Source organism: Anolis sagrei, chromosome 1 (assembly GCF_037176765.1).
Source record: "Anolis sagrei isolate rAnoSag1 chromosome 1, rAnoSag1.mat, whole genome shotgun sequence".
Taxonomy (NCBI): domain Eukaryota; kingdom Metazoa; phylum Chordata; class Lepidosauria; order Squamata; family Dactyloidae; genus Anolis; species Anolis sagrei.
In genome coordinates this window covers 126,230,035-126,246,990 of record NC_090021.1, presented here as the reverse complement: position 1 = coordinate 126,246,990, position 16,956 = coordinate 126,230,035, and positions in this window count along the sequence as shown.

Sequence of the window (16,956 nt, the reverse complement as noted above, 5' to 3'; positions counted from 1 at the left end):
GAACTGCTAGGTTGGCAGAAGCTAGGGCTGACAGCGGAAGCTCACGCCGCTCCCCGGAATCGAACCTGCGACCTTTCGATCAACAAGCTCAGCAGCTCAGTGCTTTAACCCACTGCGCCACCGGGGGCTCCTAATATCCTTTACCATATAATCCATGAAAAAAAATAGAAAGGCAGAATGTGTGCCTTGGACAGAAAGGAAAGTGTGCAAAGTGTGGGAGTTGGCCAAATGTTTCATGGTGTGCATCTACACTGTTGAATTCATGTAGTTTGGCATCACCTGAGCAGCTATGGAATCCAAAAAGCTACAGTTTCACAAGGTCTTTAGCCTTCTCTGTCAAAGAGTGCTGGGGTCTCACCAAACTACGACTCCCAGGAGATGAAATATGGCAGATATTGAGGTCAAACTTCATTAATTCAACTATGCATGGACAATGTAAAACTTTAGAGGTGTTGTGGCATGCCATCTCAGGGCACAGCAATGAAGCCGAAGTTATTTTGTGCATTAATGAAGTAGGACTGACAACAAGGAGTTGTGTGATGCATTGAGTCTGAAAAACTGAAATCCACACACACACATACATACAAAACTAGCTGCCTAGCTTTCCTGACCGAATGTATCTCTCCCTATAAACCATCTAGGAATTTAAGATTTTCTGTGAACGCCCTGCTCTCAATCCCGCCATCTTCACAGACGCATTTGGCGGGGACGAGAGACAGGGCCTTCTCAGTGGTGGCCCCTTGGCTGTGGTACTCCCTTCCTAGGGATATTAGATTGGCCCCCTCTCTCCTGACTTTCCGAAAAAAGTAAAAACCTGGCTCTTTGAACAAGCTTTTGGAAATGCAGTGCAATAGACAAACATGGAATTATGTAAGTTTGAAACATGGAACGGCTGAGACAATGCTACTGCAAAGTGAGATTAACAGGAAGACATTGGTTATTATATGTTTTTAATGGTTTTTGTATTGTATTGATTTTATATTGATTTTATAATGCTGTTTTGAATGTTTTAATTGTATATTGTGGATTGTTATGGCATCAGATTGCTGCCAATTTGTAAGCCTCCTTGAGTCACCTTCAGACTTGAGAAAGGCGGGATAGAAATATCGTAAATAAATAAATAATACACTTCAGATGATAGGTCTGGAGATAGGTATTTATGCCTCGTTGGTCAAATTCATTGGAACAAATTAGGAAAAATATCACCTAAAAGTATAGTGGCTCTTCAGTACAAAGATGTCATATATTATGTGGAGAGACACCCACAGTCCGGTACACCATAAAAGGACAGGTCTGGTGTCAGCACTAGGTGAACGATATCTCCATGTTGGATAAAATGTGGTGAAGAAAACTTTTTAGCTGGTTTAGAACTGACAAATGATCTAGTAGACAAAGTCCTAATGTACATTGTCACCATTCGACAGTATGAGTTGCTCTCCGAACACTCCCACAATGAAGCAGTAGATTAAAAAAGCTTTAGACACTTGTGGGAAATGTTCCTGTAAAGGAGTGCTGCAGCATTCGGGTGACACGTTATGGTTAGTGACTGGTAGAAAGAACAGTTCTTCCTTGGAGAACATTTTCAGCACCAGGGATTATTCTGTTACGAGGGTAAAAAGTTACACGCAGTACCATTAATACTATGTCTTTCTGTAATTAAAGACACGCCTTCAGCATTCATGGCTGTTTTATGACATGTGAGTTTTACAGCAAGTGGGGAATGGTTTGTCTTCAGTTGGCTGAAACAGTGGTAGTATTTTTAGGACACTTAATTATTATTTTGTCAGAAAAGATCTGTCAGCTTCTCTGAACAAATGTTCTCCCTTGAGTTAGCAAGTTTTTTTCTGTCTGTCTGGAAGGATATTGTAGAATATCCTTTATTCTGTAACCACAACCACCATTATAAGTAAAGGTAAAGGTTTCCCCTGACATTAAGCCTAGTTGTGCCTGACTCTGGGAGGTGGTGTAAACAACAAAAGTTGTAAATTAAACTCAAGAACTCTCATCAGCAAGAATAAGAAAGGACAGGATCGCATAAGCAAGAAGACCGAAATCTTATATTCATCCATATAAGTGTAATGAGTTATAGCATGTTGCTCAATTAAAAGCATTAGGTAAAGGTAAAGGTTTTCCCCTGACATTAAGTCCAATCGTGTCTATCTCTGGAGGTTGGTGCTCATCTCCATTTCGAAGCCAAAGAGCCGGCGTTGTCCGTAGACACCTCCAAGGTCATGTGGTCAGCATGACTGCATAGAACACCGTTACTATTATATCACTATTATAGATGTTCATTATTCTCTGAAATAACCTTTAAGGCTTAAAAACAAACCAGGAATCACACAGTGTAAGATGGATCTATTAAAATATGTTTGGAGGAGGGCTCTCCAAGAAACAGAAGGTAGGTGATGCATTCTTGTTCTCAGTTTTCCCTTTATTTTTAACTATTTTAGACATTTGGAGGATCTGTAGTGGAGTGTACTGTAAAGACAGCCCTGGAGCATGTCTATTCATTTTTGTGGTACTATATGGAGAGAGAGCAGAGATCTAGCAGGTGCTATGTAGACATTTCAGCACAAGGTTTTTATCCAAAGCTTGATATGACTCCTCTTTAGACATCAAATAAGAGAAGGGGAGAGTGTGAGCTATAATGCTTTGCTTATCCTTTAAATGCCTCTTCTCACATCCCACAGCCACATCTGTTTATATCTCTGTTTACAGAGGCTTCACTGCATGCTTAAGAAGCAGTGGACTAGAGTCTAGTGAGCTTCGAGATGACGTATATCCCTTGGTATCAAAGGTTCTGCTAGATCCCTCCCCAGCATTTTCCTTCTTGCCCTGAAAAACAGATTTAGCACGTCGCTCTGCTTGAAAAGAGCCAGATAACCTATCTGGAAAACATTTGCTGTGATCAACTTCATTCTGCTGAGTCTTTTTGTTAGCTGGATTCTGTTTTACAATGTTTTTAATGCCCCTTGTGGCACAGTGGGTTAACACCACTGAGCTGCTGAGCTTGCTGACCGAAAGGTCGCAGGTTCGAATCCAGGTAGTGGCATGAGCTTCCACTGTCAGCCCCAGCTTCTGCCAACCTAGCAGTTCGAAAAGATGCAAATGTGAGTAGATCAATACGTACCTCTCCAGCGGGAAAGTAACAGTACTCCATGTTGTCATGCCAGCCACATAACCTTGGAGGTGTCTACGGACAACGCCGGCTCTTTGGATTAGAAATGGAGATGAGCATCAACCTCCAGAGTCGGACACGATTGGACTTAATGTCAAGGGAAAACCTTTACCTTTACCTAATGCTTTTAATTGAGCAACATGCTATAACTCATTACACTTATATGGATGAATATGAGATTTCGGTCTTCTTGCTTATGCGATCCTGACCTTTCTTATTATTGCTGATGAGAATTCTTGAGTTTAATTTACAACTTTTGTTGTTTACTACATTTTAAATTTTCGGGGGGGGGGGGGCGGTTAAATGTTAAATGTTGACAAACTGTCTTGAGAACAAAATTCCTTGGAAGCTAGTTGGATATAAACTAATTAATAAAAAGCAATTAATACATTTATGAGTAAAATATAGATAGCCATAGCATCATCCATAACGCAAAGTTCATATATGTTTCTTCCTGCTTCCCTTTCTAGATTACAGATCTATTTATTCTCCTGGTATTTATGGATCTGTGGATTTTCTAAGCACTTCTGTGCTTTGCAAAGAAATATTCAAACCTGTTATCTCGACTGGATAATTCTCTAAATTTTGAGTGAACTACCTGTCAAACAGCTTGTATTAATGCTCTTAATAAGTGCAATGCAATTAATTGTTGGGTGGCTGCATAAGTAATACTGATTCAAATATCTTGTCTCATGTGCCAGGGAAAAGGTAATGAGATAACTTGCTTGCTTGTGTAGAATATATACTATGCCCCTCCCAAGTATGGATCAAAAGGGATTAGGTTGAAGCCAAAGATCTTTGCTTTGGTGACCAAGCCCTTCCTTAATTTGACCCATCTTGTTTAATTGTGTGCTAATGAAGCTAGTCCTCAAAACACTTCCAGTTCCTGATGCTGTCTTTCCAAAGGTAGAAGCCACTATTTACTATCCAGGCCAGGGTCAATCTTAAGAGTAAATCACCCCAGGCACTAAGGTAAAGGGGGCAACTTAGCTGAGCTCAGTGACTCAGTGGAGTCACCGAGCTCAGCTAAGTTGCTCCAATGGTTGAGTGTATTTTCTAAAGTGAGCTGCTTGATGAAACAAACAAAAAAGGCAATACGTATTCTCAACCTTCCCTCCAAAGTTTCACTTGTGGTTGGTTAATGACAGCTTGAAATCCATTATGATGTAGTAGTTTGACTCTGGAGGTAAAAGGCAATAGAGTTCCTCTGACATTAAGTCCAGTTGTGTCTGACTCTGGGGGTTGGTGTTCATCTCCATTTCTAAGCCAAAGAGTTGGCGTTGTCCGTAGACACCTCCAAGGTCATTTGGCTGGCATGACTGCATGGAGCGCCATTCCTTCCTGCAGAAGCCATACCTATTGATCTACTCACATTTACATGTTTTCAAACTGCTAGGTTGGCAGAAGCTGGGGCTAAGAGAGAAATCCCGAATTTGGTTAGCAAGTTCAGCAGCTCAGTGGTTTAACTCACTACGCCACCAAGGGCTCCTTGACTCTGGAGACCAAGGTTCAAATCCCCACTTGGCCCTGGAAACCCATTGGGTGACCTTGGACAAGTCACATCCTCTCACCTTCAGAGAATGACCAAGGCAAACCACGTCTAAAATCTTTCCACAAAAACTTTTTGATGCATTCATCTCTTAGTTGTCATAAGTCAGAAATGACTTGAGGCACATAACAAACCAGTGACAGAAATGAAGTCCATCACTTAGATATGAGTTACAATTTATTTTTTGTTTTAGTTTGGAATTATTCAGCTGCTCTGTGCAACATATATCTTATAAACAGTCATTTTTCAAAAGAAAGCCATAAGATGATGTTGGGGTTGCCACAAATGATGTTGCTAAAGACACTTCTATCATAGATGTTATCCATCCTAAGCCTGGTCCTTACCAAGTGTTTCCAAAAATCTGATCTTCCAAGTGTTTTGAACTTCAACTTCCAGAATCCCTGATTATTGGTCAAGGCAGCAGAGGCTACTGGGAGTTGAAGCCCAAAACACTTTGCAAACTAGAGATTGAGAATCACTGCCCTAACCCATCCATTCAATTTGCAGCGTTTGCATTTTGTGAACTTGTCACAGGCAAAAACTATAACTAATCCAATTTTGAAATGTACATTTAACATCTAATCTGAGTTAATTGTTTGTCAGGCATGGAATATTCTCTGTGCTGAAATAACAATGTTGAGTTCTATACATGGAGCTGTCTATGAAAAGTTAAAGCTAGAGTTTGGGAAGTTGTTTTAGAAAGACACCAAAGCCAAACACCAAAGTTGTTAGTTGCCATCATAGCCACAATTTTAAATAGTAGCACTGTTCTCCTGTTTCCTAACAGTAATTATGATAATGCCTCTTAATTACTTTTTATTAAAAAAAACGAAAGGCTACGAGCCATTAGCCGATGGTACATTCTCCCAGCCACATAATAATTGTATCAACACACCAGCACCACAAGCCAACATTTGAACCATGTGCTATTCCTCCTCTAGTATTTCATGAATCCATACTGCATAACATAAAAGTTATAGAGCAAGAGCTTGAACTGCAGCCCCTTTGTACCCTTTTAATGTGTAATGGGGCTTATGAAATGTCCTTTATCTGTTACACAATAGTACTCCCCATTTCAATGAGTCCTTCTACTGAATTGCTATTATGTGTTTGACATCTAGCACAATTTCTTCATATACTTGCATCCATACATTTAATATGTACCTGATAAAATTGTGCCCTTGAATGGATTGCACATTAGCTTAACTCTGCGTCATGACATGAATAGTGACAGGAACAATGTCTCCATAAAGTGGGAGCCCTAATAACTGTTCATAAGACCAAACGTTGACACCAACTCATTTTAAAACTATGACTCATAGTTGAAATGGGTCAAAATGATACATTTAAAACAATTTTAAATAACAAAATGTAAACATTTATTCAACACAGAATTTTCCACTCATAAGAACTCTAGCAAATGGTTCGGGTTCTTTTTTTATGGTTTGTAATTATTTTATATGGAGCTCCCGGTGGTATTGCAGCAGGTTAAACTGCTGAGCTGCTGAACTTGCTGACCGAAAGTTTGGTGGTTCGAATCCAGGAAGCGGTGTGCGCTCCTGCTGTTAGCCCTAGCTTCTGCCAACCCAGCAGTTTGAAAACATACAAAAGTGAGTAGATCAATAGGTCTGACCAGAAGGTAACAGCGCTCCATTCAGTAATGTTAGCCACATGACCTTGGAGGTGTCTACGGACAACGCTGGCTTTTGAGCTTAGAAATGGAAATGAGTACCACTCCCCAGAATCGGACACAACTAGACTCAACGTCAAGGGAAAACTTTACCTTTTTACTCAATTATTTTGCAGTTTGCAGTTATTCTATAGGAGAACTGAACAGATCATATTTTAAAGGAGAGATGAGAATGGTTCAAATAGCCATGGCATTCCTAAATTACCTATCATTCTATAAAATTGACATCTTAAATATATAGAGTGCTTTTGTTCATCACTAGAAACTTTGAACATAGTGACCAAAACCAGAAATATTCAAGGTTAATGCATGGATTTATTAATTGGAGGTTTAGTTGTGTTGCGTTTGTGCTGTTGTCACTTACCCCTTTCTATGACATTATCATCCTGCAATGCTTCAGGCAATTTACTGTCTCTCTTTAAGCATAGCATTGACATTACTAAAATGCATAAACAATATTCCTGTATTCTGCATAATCTTTAGTTAGTGACAGTCAGTTGGCTCCTTGGTATTTGAGTTTGTGTGAATAATCATATTAATCTTATCATAGAAGAATATTATCTTTTAAGCACTGAGATATCCTGTTCCAATTGGAGTGGATATATGACTGCAGATAGTCTTATCTCAAGGTCAGAAGGAACATTTCAAATACATAACTGAAATTTTGAATTTTTAATCTCTGTTTCGTCTCAGATCACAAGCTGGATATGAGTTATGTGACAGCTTAAAAAGCCAATGAATTTCTAGGCTGCATTCGGAGTATTGCACCCAGACTGAAGTAAGTAATAGTACTATATTCTGCTTTCATTTGGCATCACCTGGAATCTCACCTCCTCTGAAATCCTAGAGTTTGTAGTGTGAGGTTGCCGGAGCATTATGGCTCCAGAGCAGCAGCACTCCCTCTTTTCTCTCTAAGTCATGCAGGAATCTTTAATGACATCTGCAAAGACACCAGTGGTGGAAAGTGGCTCTCTGGAGCCAATGTGATGACAAACAATGCAAAAGAGAAGTACCATCACCTTTGCCCCGTGGTACAGAGCACAGGCAAAACAGAATGGTGGCACTAGAACAGTTCTTCGAAACCAAAAATGGTCCAGCTGTTAACACATATCTCAAAGTTGTGCCCGTACCTTGGGAAGTCAGACTTGGCCATGATGGTACACACTCTTGTTACATCCCGTATAGATTACTGCAATGCACTATGTGGGGTTGCATTAGAGGACTGTTTAGAAGCTACAAATGGTCCAATGGGTGATAGCCTGGTTATTAATAGGAGCAGCGTACAGGGAGCATACAACTCCACTATTACGTCAGCTCCAGTGTCTGCCAGTCTGCTACCGAGGACAATTCAAAGTGCTGGCTTTGACCTATAAAGCCCTAAATGGTTCTGGCCCAGCTTACCTATCCAAACATATCTCCCTCTACATTCCACCACGGAGGTTAAGATTTTTGGGGAGGCCCTGCTCTCAATCATGCCTTCTTCGCAGGCGCATTTGGCGGGGATGAGAGACAGGGCCTTCTCAGTAATGACCCCTTGGCTATGGAAGTCCCACCCCAGGGATTTTAGATCAGCCCCCTCCCTCCTGATCTTCAGGAAGAAAGTTAAAACCTGGTTATGGGACCAAGCTTTTGACTAACAAACTAGTGCAGTATGAGTATACGGAATTGTGAAATGGCTAATGGAATGGCCTTGGATTTGACTCTGGATAACGTGACTTTAATAATTGTTGTTTTTTGAGTTTTACTGCATCTGTTTATTTTTATTGTATTTCTGTATTTATGTATATGTACGGCATCAAATTGCTGTCTTTTGTGAGCCACTCTGAGTCCCCCTGCTGGGGTGAGAAGGGTGGGATATAAATGTAGTAAATAAATAAAGTGCAGGGCTGCTCCAGAGTATCAGGGAATTTCTAGAGCATTCCTTGACTTCAGCTGACATGGGGCAGAACCATGTTAACAAGTTTTACCCCATGGTAAGGGATAGAAATTCCTGGGCATCATCTGGATACCCCAGTGGCACAGTGGGTTAAAGCCCTGTGCCGGCAGGACTGAAGACCGTCAGGTCGCAGGTTCGAATCCGGGGAGAGGCGGATAAGCTCCCTCTATCAACTCCAGCTCCTCATGCGGGGACATGAGTGAAGCCTCCCACAAGGATGATAAAAAGATAAAAATCATCCAGGTATCTCCTGGGCGTCCTTGCAGACAGCCAATTCTCTCACACCAGAAGCGACTTGCAGTTTCTCAAGTCACTCCTGACACGACAAAAAATAATCTGGATACCTAGGAGCAACATCTGACCCAGTTCACAGTTTGTGACCCATGTAGATGGGCCTAGAGTTGACTCAAAGAAACATAATAACAATAACACATATTTCAGTGTTCATGACCAACAAGTTAATTGGTCTTTCATAACTTAAGTGTTTAATTTTGGAGCACTGTTGAGTTTGTTTTCCTATATTTGTATTGCTTTTGATTGTATGGTTTTGTTTGTGCATTTCAATGTTTTTTATGCATGTAAAAGAGAATTTTATAATTTTCAGTTATGAGAGTGGCATAGAATGTTCTAAGTATGCAAGAGTATCCACATTCATTGATGTGATTGTTGTAGGCTAGCCCCAGCCAAAAGAATTAACACGCTCGTAAGATGGCAATATGCCTCCTAATTAGATCATGATTTAGAATTTAATACTCTTAATAATGGTCTATATTAGCAAGATGTTGCAAAACCCTTTTTACAGTTGTGTTTATTTGTATAGCAGTCACAGTCGGACACCTGCCTGTTCAATACTAATCAATTTAATGAAATTTATTTCTTCATAGACATGCAAATGCATTTAACAAATATGTAATGTGAAAAAGACTTTCTCATATGTAAGGTTTCAAAATCTCTTTTGTGATTGAAGGTGTTTGGGTTTATGTCAATTTTCATAATACCTACGAGCCATGAGGTGAGGCAGGTAAGAAATAAAATTATTATTTCTTCTTTCTAAGCTATTTTCCCAATGGAGAGGTTAGCATTGTGGCTGTCATTTCCACAGGGCTTTGTTTTGGGCATCTTCAGGTCTCAGGTTGGCAGCACGCATGACTTTGTTGATGGTGTTCATCCATCTCTTCTTTGGCCGTCCATGTAGGCATTGTCCTGCAATCTCCAAATGTAGTACTGTTTGTGCTGCTCAAGTTAGTTCTCTTCTCATGACATGGCCATAACGCCATAGTCTTGCTTCCTGCATTTTCTTGCTGATTGCTGTTATGCCTAGTCTTTGACAGATGTCATCATTGACACATGGTCAAGAAGTGTCAAGTCAAGTGTCCATCTCAGCATCTTCATGGGTCAGCACTTTGCCACATAGAGGGCTACTGGACAAACAACTGTAGTGGAGATCTTAACCTTGAATTGTTAAGGCAGTTTTTTGAGTCACACAGAATGCCAGTAGTTTGCTGCCATTTTAACCAGGCTGCACTTATTCGTGATCGTATGTCTAGCACTGTGTCGCCATCTATCTATCTATCTATCTATCTATCTATCTATCTATCTATCTATCTACTGCATTTGTATATCGCCTTTCTCAGCCAGAGGCGACTCTAATTTTGTTTATTCCTGAATTGTTTTATAAGTACACCCCAATGTTGTTTATTTTATTGTTTATGATTTTATTTGTCTATTATGTTATGCTGGCATTACTTGTCACTGCAGTGCCAGTATTTTGTTGTAAACCACCCAGAGTCCCCCTGGGGAGATAGGGCGGGATAAAAATAAAATTATTATTATTATTATTATTATTATTATTATTATTATTATTATTATTATTTGAAACACAACAAGATGAGTCCACAGCAGACAAGGTCACCCTGCTGGCTATTGTATTGGATCACACGTCGGACACTTCCAAAGTGTCTAGGACTGTGAGATGTATCGGCGAATAATGCATGCAGATCCCAGTAAGGTGGCCTTCTGCAGCAGGCAGATCATAATTTTGTCAGCACCGACTGTGTTTGAGTGCATGCCAGGGTCTTTAGGCACTGCACCCAGTGTGCCGATCACCACTGGGACCACTTTTACTGGCTTGTGCCAGAGTCTTTGCAGTTCGATCTTTAAATCCTCATACTGTGTCAGCTTTTCCAGTTGTTTCTCTTCAATCCTGCTGTCACCTGGGATTACAACATCGATGATCCATACTTTGTTTTTTAACATGATTGTGAGGTCAGGAGTATTGTGCTCCAAAACTCTGTCTGTCTGAATTCAGAAGTCCCAGAGTAGTTTGATGATGATGATGATGATGATGATGATTATTATTATTATTGCTACTGCTACTATTACTACTAGTAGTAGTAGAACTATTCTTATATCTACATTTGACTTTGTTAAGAAAGCCATGTTTTTAGAGCTATTTTAAGGAAACACAGGGGGTGTTTTTTGAGCTTTCATATTGCATTTGCATTATGAAAGGCAGCATAATCCGATTTGGTTAGCTTCCTTAGCTGTGCATTTACCTCCTTCTTGACAGTACAATATCTGGCCCCAACATGTTTCAACTAAATTCCAAACATTTTATAATTCTCTCCTACCTTTGCCTGAAGCTGAGATAGGAGTTGCCAGTATGTGTCACAGAAACTTAATTACTCTGCCCACCCTTTCGATTTCTCATTCATAACACATATTTATTCATTTTAATCAAGTGTATATTTATTAAATGGACAGTAATAATTAAGTGGACTGGGGCCCCTACCACACAGCTGTATAAAATCCACATCAAACTGGATTATATGGCAGTGTGCACTCTGATAACCCAGTTCAAAGCAGATATTGTGGATTAACAGTCTTGATATTCTGGGTTATATGGCTGTGTGGAAGGGCCCTGTATGCCAAGGCATCAGATTCTCTCTGATCTTGGAAGCTGAGCAAGGTCAGCCCTGGTTAGCACTTTGGTGGGAAACCATCAACAAGTACCAGGTGATATTGGCTATATTTGAGAGGAAAGAGCTGGCAAAATCATCTCTGAGTATTCCTTCACTAAAGGCCCTTCCACACAGCCATATAAACCAGAAAATCAAGGCAGGAAATCCCACAATAACTGCTTTGAACTGGTTTATCTGAGTCCACACTGTCATATATCCCAGTTTGAAGCAGACGTTGTTGGATTTCCTGCCTTGCTATTCTGGGTTATATGGCTGTGTAGAAGGGCCCTAAGAAATCCTTATGAAATTCATGGTGCCACCATAAATCGACAGGTGACTTTAAAGCACACACATGCATGCAATCATCAAAACTATACAAAACAACATGCACAAGTGATTTAGTGCAATTGGCCCTACACATTCATGCTTTTGAATTATTCATAAGCTTGTACCAAGACCTCAGCTTCCAATTTCTGTGTCCCCCTCCTTCCGTCCTATCAAGAGCACCACTCATACTGGTATGTGTGCTTTTTTTCACAAAGCAACCCCAGACTCAGCAGGTGGGCAAGTGGGAGGCATCATTGCCGCCTCCCAATGCTGGAGCTGCCAGATGAACATTCACATATTATGCCACCCTCAGGAGGGGACAGTCATCCATGTAGCTCCTTTCTCCTGAAAATGGGTCCACCCTGTGAACATTCACACAACAGCCTCAGGCAAGTCACCTTCATTGGGTAGCCCTACCTTCAGGAGGTAAGCACAATACTGATATGAGGCAACATCCTCCTCCACTTCCTAAGGACAGGACACATTGCATATGGCTCCAGATTTAATGAAGGGACAGCTGTGGGCATTTTTCATGCTTTCTGCGAACCAGAGGGGTCTGCCTCCTCTTTAAACGATTCATGTTTTTTTTCCTCACCTTTACCAAATTTCTACCTTCCCAATCCCTGCAAATATGGAGGTCTGACTGTAATGCATTTGCAGCAAATCCTGATTGTTCAAATCAGCAGTTGCTCAGAATAATCTATAGAAATAAAAATGTAATATTCCGTTCTTGTGGGTTTTTTCGGGCTATATGGCCATGTTCTAGAGGCATTTCTCCTGACGTTTCGCCTGCATCTATGGCAAGCATCCTCTGCTTGCCATAGATGCAGGCGAAACGTCAGGAGAAATGCCTCTAGAACATGGCCATATAGCCCGAAAAAACCCACAAGAACTGAGTGATTCCGGCCATGAAAGCCTTCGACAATACAATGTAATATTCGTTTGTAGGATTAACAAAACTCAACACCACTGGGCGAATTGACACTAAATTTGGACACAAGACACCTATCAGGCCAACAAGTGAACATCACTCATAAAAACACTGAGAAACACAGTGGAAGGGACTTAAAAAGCCCCCTCCCCCCCAAAAAAAATTACAATGCATGCTCAAAACTACATATATACGCAAACACACATATATACACATATACACAAATATATACACATAATATATACACACAATACACATATACACATATACAATTTGGGCCACAGCAACGCATGGCAGGGGACGGCTAGTCTATATAAATAAAAATGTAATGTTCGTTTGTGGGATTAACATAACTCAAAAATGGCTGGACGAATTGACACCAAATTTGTATACAATACACCTGTCAGGCCAACAAATGACCACCACTCATAAAAACACTGAAAAACACAACAAAAAATAAAAAAATACATTACAATGCATGCACAAAACCACATATAAAAAAAAACACATATACACAGACTGGGCCACAGCAACGCGTGGTAGGGGACGGCTAGTAGCATAATAAAATGGTATTAAAACACAACAAACCATAGCATAAATTTCACATGGATAGGGATAGGGAATTTTGGGCTCTGCTAATAACTCCCATTAACCTTACATATCACTGCCAGGAATTACAAATCGTGGGCTCTCTAATCTAAGACATCTGGCGAGTCAACGATTCTCTGCACCCACCGTAGCAAGTTGGTAATGCATATCGTCTGCCATCTCCAATTAATTATTAAAAGGTAAATAAGAGGTCCACAAAGGAACTTAACAATATCATAATCATGTCTGGTTGTTATATTTTACAAGGCATGTGAGCAAAGTAATAGATGTAGTAACTGTATGAGGACGCAACCTCATCAGCAGAGAGTCATCCATGATAGACAGTTCATTAAATCTAGGACACACACCAAAGCTGGGTGTAAGTCACTATGAAATATAGATATATTTTGCAATAATATCTTCCCAAACTATCTGGAAATATTTAAATTAACCAAAGAAGCATATTCAGCTTTGTAAAATATGTACATAATTGGCTGAAAAGATATCTTGGCAAAGTATAGATCCTAAAATAAAGCTATAAATATATCTACTAATTATGAGCAGAAAGAATAGTCTGTCATTCTTGTCCCAGGGAGCCTCTCAGGAATTGCTAGCTTTCTTAGTGCTTCCCTGTGGCTCATCTTGGAATGTAATGCATGTAACTTTGATCTTGCCCAATTGCTTTTAACTTTATTTTGGACCTTTCACAGTAACGTCAGCACAATAAATCACACCAGCTTTTTCTCAGTTCTCTTTCAGTGGAGGTTCAGCCTGCTTTATCTCTCTTCCTCAAAATCTTCCTCCTTAGACAAATATTAAAAAGTTGATACAATATGTAAATATTTTATAAGTTCTCCCGCTGTAGTTCTGTGAAGGTAATCTGCCTGAGTTATATATGGGCAAAGTTTTAGACTTGTTAATAATCTTATAGTAGGCTGCTGAAGGAATCAAGTTGCTAGGCAGTTAAGTACTTTTTGGTAGTCTCCAAAAGAAGCTGGACAGCTACCTGCTAGTGCTACACTTGCCTTGAGTAGATGGTTGGACCTGGTGGCCTATAAGGCCTTTTTCAACTCTTTATACTTTCATGATTCATGGATCCTATGCAAATACTCTGTATTGTTTAGAGGGACTAGTGTGGACCCGATTATAAATTATTATTCATTGCTAGCATTATCGTTGTCAGGCTACCAGCTAGATGAGTTAATGCTCACCTTTGTAGCTCTTTGCTTCTGTTTTTGCACTTGTTTTGTCATGTTATTACTCAGCTGTTTTCCATGCCTCAGGATTAACAAATTTCATGAGAAGGGACTGATGGTACAGGCATTAATCATACCATGTACCTAATCCTTCTACCCATTACTTCCAAAACTAGGGCAGTATTCAATAAGGAAATGCAGCACTTTAGCAGTTGTCAGATTTGACATGCATTCACATTGTCCTATTGTCATTTAGAAGTCCTTGGCATTCAAAGGACTTTTAGAACTTAGTACAATGGATTTTGTTTTATAACATTTTCCCTCATAGTACAATTTATGATACATAGAATGAGGTGAGAAAATTATCTTCATTATTTATGAAACAGTTCTTAAATATAAATATTGATGCAATATTAGTTGATTTATTCCCAAGATGAGAGAGAAATTTCAAAACAGAGGAAAAGATAGATTGGCTTGTTTGGATTCTTTTTACTTGACTATGCAGTAGTCATAGGCCTAATATTTGTCTCATTCATTTAATCCGTGTTTTCATTACATTACATTCATTTGGATGGCACAGAATAGGAAGTCCCCTCCTGGAACGAAAATTAACTCGATACAAAAGGAGGCGGGAGCGGGTACCAGCTCCATGTCTGCTTTTTGGCATCATAGAGAGAAGACGGAGTGCGCTGAGGTTTCTTCATCAGAGATCCTTGGCACAGGGCTGGTTGCTTACTGGTTGCCGGGGCTTGTCCACAGCTTGACAACTGTGCAGACGCAGAAAGGCCCGAAACATTTTCTAACAATGCATCTGTTTTCCTGTTAACTTATTTTGATATATTTTGTTGAATTGGCTGTAATTTAAATTGCTTCATACTCAAAAGCATTTCATTCCCTGCAAAGAACGATTACATTTCTTGTTGAGATGAAATTCTCTGATGAAAATTATCTTTTTTCCTAGAATTTCTGTAGGATTATGTGATGTGCCACAATTGTCAATTCATGCCTGTTTGTATTACTGCAGCTATTCCAAGTAAGAATGACTTCACAAATATCTGTGCATCCAAAATAATAGTTTACCATTCCACTCCACAGTAACAAAATACTAAATACAGGCATTGCAGTCCAAGAGCGATGACTTAATGCATTGAAGTAGTCATGTTTTGCACTGGGACCTATCCACTCAAACAAAGGCTATACATATTCGTATTGCCTCAGTCTGTTCACAAACTAGGTTTACTCCCCCTTCTTCATCTAATTCCAAAACACATGATACTCACATCCGGGGATTTTAGGACTGTGACCTGTATGAACCATACAATCAAACTGTCTCTTTCCAGAACCAAGAGAATAATTCAGAAATTGAATAGACGCAGAAATTCAGCAACCAAAAATGCACATTTAACAACAAGGTACGCTGGAGAATAAACAGCAAGAAACAAAATAACAGGAAAGGAAAATGAGCAGCACTTTCTGTTTGGAATATATAAACACCAGAATCTGTTAGCATTGGAGGATACATTTTTATGATATTCTGAATAAACTGAAAAAGCAATATAAAAAGGTGTGTCTATCATACATTAACTCATTTCAAGACGTATTTGTTAACATTTATTTAATAATGGTATTTCCTCAAATTAGCTTTCTGGATTCCACAGGTGTATTTATACACACGTCTCCATGCTTTCCATAGTCCCCACCATTATTTGATAACTAAAACTATGAATAATTAACAATTGCAGAAAGGAAACCTTTGGCCTCTTTTTACAAAATAGAAACTGCCGTTGTCCAATCCTATGGGTTGTTTGAGAGCACTTTATCTCTCCAGCCCTTGTTGAAGCGAAAGAGACATGGGCCTTGATCTGTTACTAGATGGGATGTTTTTAGGATCCACTGGAAGCGGCTGTGAGCTTTCCAAAGACAGTGTAAGCTATAAAAGACACATTTTACTATTTAAAATTTTCTTCCACTTTGGTATGTATGTGCACTTCCATTACTATTTTTGTTTTACTTCTGGACCCCAACAGAATGAGATTTTCCAAATGTTTTCTCTGATTTCTTGCAAGAAAAATTACTATCATGATTCTTCAGGTTGGTTTTTCAAAGTTCACATCCAATATTCTCTGCTATCTTTATTCTCAAGGAGCTCCTTGACATGTCATAGTTAAAGACAATCAAATACACTATCTTAACATTCCAGAGGAGGGGAAATTGAAGAGAGAACAAAGAGCATGGGCCATGAGAGGTATGTGCTGTGAAAAAAGATTTGTAGATGGAGGGTAGTGTGTATCAGTAAGGGCATATTTGTGTGCGTTTGGGACATGGTGACACACCAAGCCAAACAGGAATTGTGTTGATGCTATTGTTGATCCAAGTTTGGTTTTTTTAAATTTACATGTCAGGTGTGAGAAAATTGGCTGTCTGCAAGGGGATCCCCAGATGTTTTGTTTTTTTATATTTTACCATCCTTTTGGGAGGCTTCTCTTATGTCCCCACATGGGGAGCTGGAGCTGACAGAGAGAGCTCATCCACACTCTCTCCAAATTCAAACCTCTGACCTGCTGGTTTTCAGTCCTGCCAACACAAGGGTTTAGCCCATTG